The sequence below is a fragment of the Amborella trichopoda genome, chromosome 5 (assembly GCF_054954075.1).
Source record: "Amborella trichopoda isolate Santa Cruz 75 chromosome 5, AtrichopodaSantaCruz75HAP2 v2.0, whole genome shotgun sequence".
Classification (NCBI taxonomy): Eukaryota; Viridiplantae; Streptophyta; class Magnoliopsida; order Amborellales; family Amborellaceae; genus Amborella; species Amborella trichopoda.
Window position 1 is genome coordinate 5,973,699 of NC_142340.1, and position 9,824 is coordinate 5,983,522.

Sequence of the window (9,824 nt, forward strand, 5' to 3'; positions counted from 1 at the left end):
GTACTCAAAACAACAGATTGGGTGGATTAGTTGGTCTTTGCCCGATCCGATTAGTCCGACCGATTCCGACTAGATCGGCTAATTAGTGCCCCAAATTTTTTGAAAAATACAATTTTGGTAAAAAATCCCAAAAAATTGTAAAAAATATTTAAAATTTACATGTATTGTTATTTTATATCACATAAAAAAAGGAAAAAAATAAATATTATAGGCATAATTGGGTTTCGGAGAACATGATTAGGAACCTGAAGCAATACTGTTTCAGTGATCAATATATAATTAAAATATATTAATATTGCATATTATATATAATATGTAATCAATATATATTATATAATATAAATTACATTAATAAAATAAATTACATTACTAAAATAAATATATAAATTATATTAATAAAATAAATATAAAATATAAAATATAATATGATATAATATTATAAAATAGGATAATATTTCATCTGAAGTACATTTTTTTTTTTTTTGGTATTTTGGAATTTAATAAAAAATGGGTGTGGTCTGTATAAGGTTGCAACCTTAAACAATCCAATCAAGACGCACCTCCAAATTTTATCATAACTTGTAATTTTGGTGTAAAATATTCTCAGGATTATCTGAAAATCTAATTTCATTTCTAATTATAAAATTTTAAACTCCAAAAATGTAAGTAGATATATAAGCACATGAAAATCTTGAAAATAGACAATCTAGAAGTGTGCTGCAAGATGCACCATTCTGGAACGTAAAATCTCGTTTTTTTTTTTCATATTAATACTTCTCGATGTCGAGATGATCAATTAGAGGGTTTTTCAACATAAAAACAACATTTTTTGGCGGATTTTTGAGGTGCATATTTAATTCTAAATTTTAAGGTTGCAACCTTATGTAAACATTTTCCTTTAAAAATATAGGTGAATTCGAAAATTGTTCGACTCTTTGTGACAATTTTAATAAATTTCCATATCTCTCTCTCTCTCTCTCTCTCTCTCTCAAATCAGTGTCTATATGTATATCTATGTGCCTCTAGGGGGGTTGGTGATGTCGGTATTAGATTGAAGATCAAATCAGATGAACAGTGAATAAATTTTATATCCTCCCGAATTGAGGGACTTACGGGCTTGGCCCCTTGTCGTGCCTAACTAACTTTGGTGCGTATGAGTCGATTTGCCCAAAGCAGCAAACCCTGCAGTTAGCACATGAAAAAATTGTAATAATATATAAAATTTTAAGTAGAGAAATAGAAGGATAGGGGAAAAAAAACAGGAGAAATATATAAAAAATATAATAAGGACAGCTTTGTAGACTCTGCATTGTGGCAGCACACTTATCGGTCGATTTTTAGAACAAATCGCCGATTAGTGCCGATTCATACCGATTAGTCTTAGTCGGCCGATTAGTGCACTGAAAAAATTTCTTGCATACATGACCGTTGGAATTGGGCCAGATTGGGATCGGCCAGTGACCGATCCCGAGTCAGTTGGCCGATTTTGCAAAAATAGGCTGATCATTTAAACACTGATCAAAACAATCATATATATCAAAATAATATGTAGAGTTAGAAGAAAAGTTTACCAACGAACAAAAAAAAATAATTCTTTAAGCCTAGAGTATCCTTATAAGGAGCAAGATAGAAATTCGATGATACTAAAGATTTAGGCGGATGAAAATTCAGCATGAGATTTGAAGTTGCTTAAGCATTTTGTTGCTTTCTTTATGCATAGTAAAATGATTTTATATTTTTATTTTTTGTCTTTTCATTTCTTTGGTGTATACAATACAGTATTTTGGATGGACCACTATTTTACATATTAGGGTCTTTGTTTTTAGTTTTAGTTAACTGCAATCCTTTACTGAGGGTCTATTTTGTTTTTTTTATTTTTCAAACAATAATCTATACCATGGTTTACAATTCTTGTTATTTACTAATGTAGTTCTATATATTTAATATTATTCCTGTTTCATTTTATGCTTCTAATAAATATAAGATGTGTTTTGTATTACAACAATAGAATAATTATTGTTGTTGGATTTATTGAAAGTTTAGATAATAAATTGTCAAGTATTATGCTAACAACACTAGGTAAGGCCATAAAATTATTGTTCAATGACTTAATGTATCTATAAAAGAACTGCAAATCATTATTCTATGTAATGCCATCTTTTCATATCCGATTATTTCACTCCATTTTTTTAAGCCAAATTCGAAATATTCACAATTCTACAAGTACTTTTGACTTGATTTTGTCCTCGGACTTTCTAAAATAAAACTGATTGTTACCGATGTTTTGGTTCGTCGATATATTGTTATTCCCTGACTTGCTAACTATGGTATTGACCATACATATGTTTTATGAATGGAAAATGGTTTGATAGGGCTGCAGCCCTATCAAAATAAGTAAAGCCTCACCACATAAAGCATCAAAAATTGCAATTCAAGCATCAAATTTTTTTTACAGCAATCATCTCAGTTTGAACATTATGTTCGTGAAAATAAAAGTAAAATTCAAGCTCTAAAAGTAGTGTATCTTGTAACTCTTGTAACAAATAATCTTAGACTATCTATTTCACTCAAAAAATAGGTGTCTAATGTCAACAAGATCTATATCATTTTTTTTAGTTTTAAATTTTATTTTGGTGTAGAAAATCAATTTTAGAGCCACCATGGAGATTTCTATTAACGAAAGTGTTTTTCAAACGAGATTTTAGCATGAGGATTTATTTTGTTTCATAAAGTCTAGGCCTCATAGAAACTTCATCCTTTATGAGAACTTGAGCATGTTATTGTAATATTCTAGACTAGATGACAAACCTGTGCCCACTGTTTTTTATTTTTTGGGTAATTCAGTGGGTAAGATAGGTCAAAAATTGCAATTCAAGCATCAAATTTTTTTTACTTCGATAATCTTAGCTTGAACATTATGTTTGTAAAAATAAAAATAAAAAGTGAAGCTCTAAAAATAGTGTATCTTGTAACAAATAATCTTAGACTATCTATTTCATTCAAAAAATAAGTGTTTAATGATCAACAAGATCTATATCATTTTTTTTTAGTTTCAAATTTTATTTTGGCGTTAAAAATCATTTTTAGAGCCATCATGGAGATTTCTATTGCCAAAAGTGTTTTTCAAACGAGATTTTAGCATGAGGATTTATTTTGTTTCATAAAGCCTAGGCCTCAAAGAAATTTCATCCTTTAAGAGAACTTGAGCATGTTATTGTAATATTCTAGACAACGTGACAAACTTGTGCCCACTTTTTTTTATTTTTGGGGTAATTCAGTGGGTAAGATAAGCCCTTACCTGTTTTTTTAAATAGATTAGAAGTTAGATTTTTGAAAGTGTAAGTGGGTTACTGTTAGTGGTAGGAATGGAAACCACAATGTGGTGATTAGGTATGGGGAAGCTATCACTACGACCCTAGCCCGTGTCCTAATTTTTTTTGGGTGAGTAAGTGGGGAGAGAGTCCTTCCTCTTCATAGGAATTGAGCTTAGGACGTAGCATTAGAAATCGTCAGGCGCTAACCAATTAAGCCCGGGCTCTTTTCCTAAAGTAAGAATTAGAAATTCTAAAGTGGGAATTAAGGGTGGGACGGTAAGTTGAAGCATCAACCCCCAACACGTTTATGCATAATCAGATTTTCAATAGAAAAGGGACCTTATACTCTAAAGAACTCCTCTATTTAATGGACAAGATTTATATGTGTCGGCCTACCCATCTATTTAAATACATCTTCTTTAAAAGAATCCAGGGGTCGCAATGGACACGGACCCGACCTGGGACCCATGGGGTAGACCTGATCCAGGTCTGGGTATGGGTTCATAAATTGGACTTGGTAGGTCGGGTCCGGGTCTAAATCTTCGACCTGAGCACTATTCAGGTCTGGGCCTGATAATATTTTTTGGGTCTCAATATATAAAATTTATTTAAATATAGTTAACTTCATATGTATTCTAATTTTTGGGTCGGGATCCGTCCCGTTGCTACCCCTAAAAAAAGTCTATTTTAGAGATGGATCTTGTCTTCAAATTTTTCTTTTTTCTCTTTTTTTTTTTGGCAATAATCTCTCTTCAAAATTTTTTCTTTTTTCTCTTTTTTTTTTGGCAATAATCTCTCTTCAAAATTTTAGTGAAAGTGGAAAATCTCAAGAAGCAAGAATCTGAGAAAAAAAAATATATTTTTATACAATTATAACACCAATAATTTTAAATTATGGTTGGGCTAACATTTTCTAACATCCATATTGTAATGGATGTTTAATAGAAGTGCATCCCCTAACGCAAGTTCAAAGCCATTTTAGCAAGACCATAAAAGAGAGCACTGTGTTGAAGCTGGACATATTTTAGACTCAACCAATGATTTAAAAAGCGGATCGATGACCCGGATCAGCCATCTCAAAAACCAATCCGAATCGATGAATTGGCGATCCGGATTGGGAATCGGCTGAATGGGTCGGATTAAAGCTTCAAAAAAATCCGAAAAATTTATTAAAATTTATTATAAATATTGTTTTTTAGGAATCCAATAAGAAATGAGGGTACTACATTATTAACTTTCATTTTTTTCATCAATTTGTGAATATTGAGATGCTCTTTCCCTGTATAAACTTAAGTATTAAATTTGCATCACATAAAAGAAAAATCATAGAATTATCATGGATAAAATATATAATTATACATGGACTATAATAAAGAGTAGACTAAATCAATGAAAGAATGACTATTAAAATCTCGTTTTGGCAAAAAACCCTAATATGCTAAAAAAAACCAAATTATTACAGCCTAACTAACTATAATCCAAAATTATTATAACTTAACTAATTATAGTATTATATACTGAAATTATAATTATTAATTTATATTTTATAATTATTTTATTAGATAAATAATAACAAATTAAAAATATTTTATAATATTATCTAATTTAAAATATATTATTGACAACTGTAAGAAAAATAATACATTACATGATTTATAATGTAAAAATTAATAAATAAAATAAAAGATTTGGTTATCAATGTAAAAATTAATAAAATACGTACAAATTTTAGAAATAACACTTTAATTTATTATATGCCCAAGGGGGAACAAAAATTTGCTCAAGAAGGGATAAACTATTATATGGCTCAAGGGAGGATTCGAACTTGAGATGTCAAAACAAATAACATTAATGATAACCATCATACCTCCTTAGTATATGTATTTAAAATTGCCTATTAAACACAAGTGTGAAAACACTAGGGCATATGTGCACATGCACGCGTGCATATGCGTGTCGCACATGTGGCACATGTGGGAGTGGTGTGTGCCACACGGGTGAAGCGTACACACGTGTGAAGGTGTTTTTGAGGCTAGAATCGCGATGCACACGTGCACGCGTGCGTGTACGTGTCACACGTATGACACTTGTAAAGGTGTTTTTGAGGCTAGAATCGGTGCACGCGTGCATGTGCATGTGGCACGTGTGGGAGTTGTGTGGCACATTTGAGAGTTGTGTGGCACGTGTCACTACACATGTGTGGGAGTGGTGTGTGTGGCACGTGTCACACGTACACACGTATGGGACTGGTGCGTGCGCGTGACGCGTACACACGTGTGAAGGCCCTTTTGAGGCTAGAATCGGGAAGGAACCGGCTAGAATGGGGAGGGAACTGCTAGAACTGGGAGGAAACCGGATAGAACACGTGCACGCGTGCATGTGCGTGTCGCACGTATGGCACGTGTGACGCGTACATACGTGTGACGTGTACATACGTGTGAAAGCTCTTTTGAGGCTAGAACTGGGATGGTCACACGTACACACGTGTGGGAGTAGTGTGTGTCGCACGCGTGACGCGTACACACGTATGAAGGCTCTTTTGAGGCTAGAACCGAGAGGGATCCGGCTAGAATGGGGAGGGAACTGTTAGAACCGGGAGGGAATCAGACAAAACCGGGTGGGAACCGATGGTTCTCCCCTAGAACCGGGCAGTTCCCGGTTTTGTGCTGGAATCGGCACCGGCTGTGCCCAATGGTTTAAAAAGGCTGATCGGTGACCCCGATCGGGCACCTCAAAAACTGATCTGGATCGACGAATTGACGATCCGAATCGGGAATCAGTCAGATTAAAGCTTCAAAAAAATCCGAAAAAATTATTAAAATTCATTACAAATATTGTTTTTTAAGAATTCAATAAGAAATGAGGGCACTCCATTAAGAATTTTCATTTCTTTGCATGAATATGCAAATATTGATATGTTCTTTCCCTGCATGAACTACTATTTACCATTTAATTTACATCACACAAAAGGATAAACATAGAATTATCATGGAATAAGTATATCAACATACATGGACTACAATAAAGCATACAATTAGTAACATACAATCTAAAAATAAAATAACAAACGACGTCGTTTTTCTTCTTGGTCACGCTGATACTATTGATTGAATTCGTTTGACAAGATAATATAATTGTCATACATGCCACGATTTTTTTACAATGATATTCACTTTAATTCTTCACGATAGTACAATTTAACAACATGTGTTTTTTGCGTTCAAAATTTTAAAAATTGAAAATACATTTTTAATGCAAAACTACATTAAAAATATAATACAGTTTTGCATTAGAAATATAATAACATGTATGTTTTTGCATAAATATTCTATCAACATGAAATTTTTTCAACAAAAATTTTAACAATAAAAATTAAAAATATGGTTTAATACCTCATGATCATCAAAACCTGGTCACCATTTTCACATCTTTTCGGAAAATCACGATTTTTCAAAAAAAATCGATCATGTACTTAAAAAAAAAAACAATTCTTCACAGAGCCACCTAGCATCATTCATTCCAACTCAAAAATGCATTAACAACAAATTAAAAAAATACAGTTTTGCATTAAAAATATAGCAACATGCATTTTTTTGCATAAATAATCTATCAACATACAATTTTTTCAACAAAAACTTTAACAATAAAAATTAAAAATATGGTTTAATACCTCATGATAATCAAAACCTTGTCACGATTTTCACATCTTTTAGGAAAATCATCATTTTTCAAAAAATTCGATCATAGATAAAAAAAAAAAAAAAAAAAGGTACAGCAAACTCAAACAATAAAAATTAAAATTATGGTTTAATACCTCATGATAATCAAAACCTTGTCACAATTTTCACATCTTTTCAGAAAATCACAAATTTTCAAAAAATTCTATCATGGATTACAAAAAAAAAAAAATCTGTTTTTCACAGAGCCACATTACATTGGCCATTTCAACTCAAAAATCCACCTCCAAACGAATAAATTACATCCAATTGAGTACATATTTTGATAAACAACACTATAAGGAATCAAAACCCTAAATTATGAATATATTATCATCAATAAATCAAATCAAATCGATTAAATTGAGCAAAAAAAAAGAAAAACTCAGTTCTTTACAGACAACAGTGATTGAATCTAAAAAATGAAGCTCAAATTGAATAAATCAGATCAAATTGAATACATTTGGTTATAAACAAGACTATAACGATTCAAAACCCTAGAAATCTATCGTGAACAATAGATCGAAAGGCGGAAAAAAAAGAAAAAACAACATAATTTTTTTTTTCACAGACATCATTGTGTTCTTCTAAACCTCAGGCTGTAATTGAGTAAATTAAATAAAATTGAATATGGTAAATGGTAAAAGACACGATAAAGATTTAAAACCCTATAAATTTAACTGATTATTTTCAAAATATGGATTGAAATTGATCAAATGGCGGAAAAAAAAAAAAAACGCAGAGTTCTTACCTGGTTTCGTGAACCCATGGCTTCAATCTCCAAATTAATCTGTTTTTCTCAAAGATAATCACAAATTCATAACAGAAATTTCTAGTGAACACATTTACAATCAATATGCCTCAAACTTTTATCAGATTCATGGCCTATTTGACATGAAACAAAATGAAAAGCAGAAACCCTAAGACCCGCAACTTTTATGATCCAAATATTTGAAATTTTTCCACCATTTAATGCATGAAAAACCTGAAAAAAGCTGCATAATGCCTGAATATTCGATCACATGGCAAAAAAAGAAGAAAAATGATAAAAATAAGGCAAAATTTGAAGAAACCCGTGAAGAACACTGTACAGCCCGTGTTCTTCACGAGACTCGCCGATTCGGTATGATGAATTGGCGATTCACTATACAGAATCGCCCGGTTCTCTATGAAATCGGGCGATTCCGTGTAAAATACCAGAACCGGCATGGACTGTGTCGATTCCCAAGTCGAACTGAGTGAGTCCGTTTCGACTCGGCATTTTTTAAAACACTGGCTATGCCGATTCTCTAGTTGAACCGGGCGAGTCCGTTTCGACTCGCCGATTTTTAAATCATTGGACTCAACAATGAGGCGATGCAAACCCGACTCTTCTCAACGAGTCTTGCTTAAAGGGCATTAAAAAGTTATAAAAAAAAAGGAGAGGAAAAAGGCAAAAGAAGTCATGATGGAAGAAAAGAAGAATGATATAGGTATTAATTAGCAGACAACAACTTGATCTAGCTAAAGATAAGACCGAAATTGATGCTTAACTGGATTATTTTGATATAAAAAAAGTTGAAATTGAATATTTAGATTGAAAAAAATCAAATAGGAGCAACAAAAAGTCAAAATATGCAGAACTCCAACCCTGTGAAAGGCAAATAATCATTAAGATCGACCCCAAAACTAAAAAAAAATGGAAAGCCCTAGAATTTTCTGGTCAGGCTTTAAAACATAGAGATCTGAAGAATGCCGAGAAGGTTTCGATTGAAAATTCAGTTGGACAGTCTCAAATAGGCTTATGAATCTTGAAGAGCCAGCATAATCACCTAGGACACAAACTGGGGCTTAAATACCTTCAAATGAGCTCCGAAAATGAAAGATAATAGACTGTTTTTTTCGGCATATGAGAAGGAAACCGTCGGACTCAGCAAGTTCTTCAAGATTTGTGGTCAGCTGAATCCAACATTAAAACTGGCCGGTTCACATGACAATGAACCAGCCACTTGACAGTAAAGTCCCAAATCTATGGATTCTAGGTAACTCGGGCGAGTCCCGAACCAAATCCCTTGTTTTTTAAGCACCGACAAAGAGAAAAGAAAAAGAAAGAAGTGAAGGAAATGGGGAAGGGGGTTAGGCAGTCAATATAGAAAAAACTTAATCAAAAAATAAAAAAAGCTACACTTTACATATACACACAAAGAGGGATGGATGGGGATGAAAATCAATATTTATGTACAAATAAGCGAGAAAAATGAAATAGAATAATCTATATAACATACATGATCATCATCCCAGCTTTATACAATTATTTGAGATCGACTACAAAAACATCAACAATACAATAAATTTAATGTTGAGAGAAAAAGGTCTCTAGTGAAATACCAGGAGTTTCTTAGAGCTCTGATTCACAAATTGGCCATTGAAGAATATATATTCAAAACCATTAACACATATGGTCATCAACTGTTAGCCATTCCATGAAGTTAGTTCTTCCCGAACCAAAGTATTTCATTCTTCAAACAAAACCCATTTTTCCACAAGAATCAATGAAGAGAGAGAGAGAAGTGATTGGGACAGAGAGATAAAGGATGGGTGGCCACAGCTAGCTTATATGTCGTCTAGGGTCTTTGCATAGAGAGAGACTTTAATGCATATTTGTGGAGAGAGAGAGTGTTCGGGTAGCTTTCACCTCCGTATGAGCCTATTAAATTAAATTTTGATAGAAGTTCACTTCGACAAGCTGGTTTTGGAGGGGTGTTTAGACACTCGCATGGGGACCATGTGGAAGAGATTTGGCAAACTCGGCAGA

At 32.7% G+C, this 9,824-nt stretch overlaps 1 pseudogene across 1 annotated transcript in view; it reads right to left on the reverse strand.

The window, feature by feature from the left end:
• LOC105420057 (putative leucine-rich repeat receptor-like protein kinase At2g19210) overlaps positions 1-9,610 on the reverse strand; it is a 35,455-nt pseudogene extending 25,845 nt beyond the window's left edge. The window contains exons 1-2 of the transcript XR_016055759.1: positions 9,398-9,610; positions 7,782-7,820 (exon numbers count right to left, since the gene is read on the reverse strand). The product of XR_016055759.1 is annotated as a putative leucine-rich repeat receptor-like protein kinase At2g19210 (transcript). The remainder of the gene's footprint in view (positions 1-7,781; positions 7,821-9,397) is intronic.
• Between the last annotated feature and the right edge of the window lie 214 nt (positions 9,611-9,824).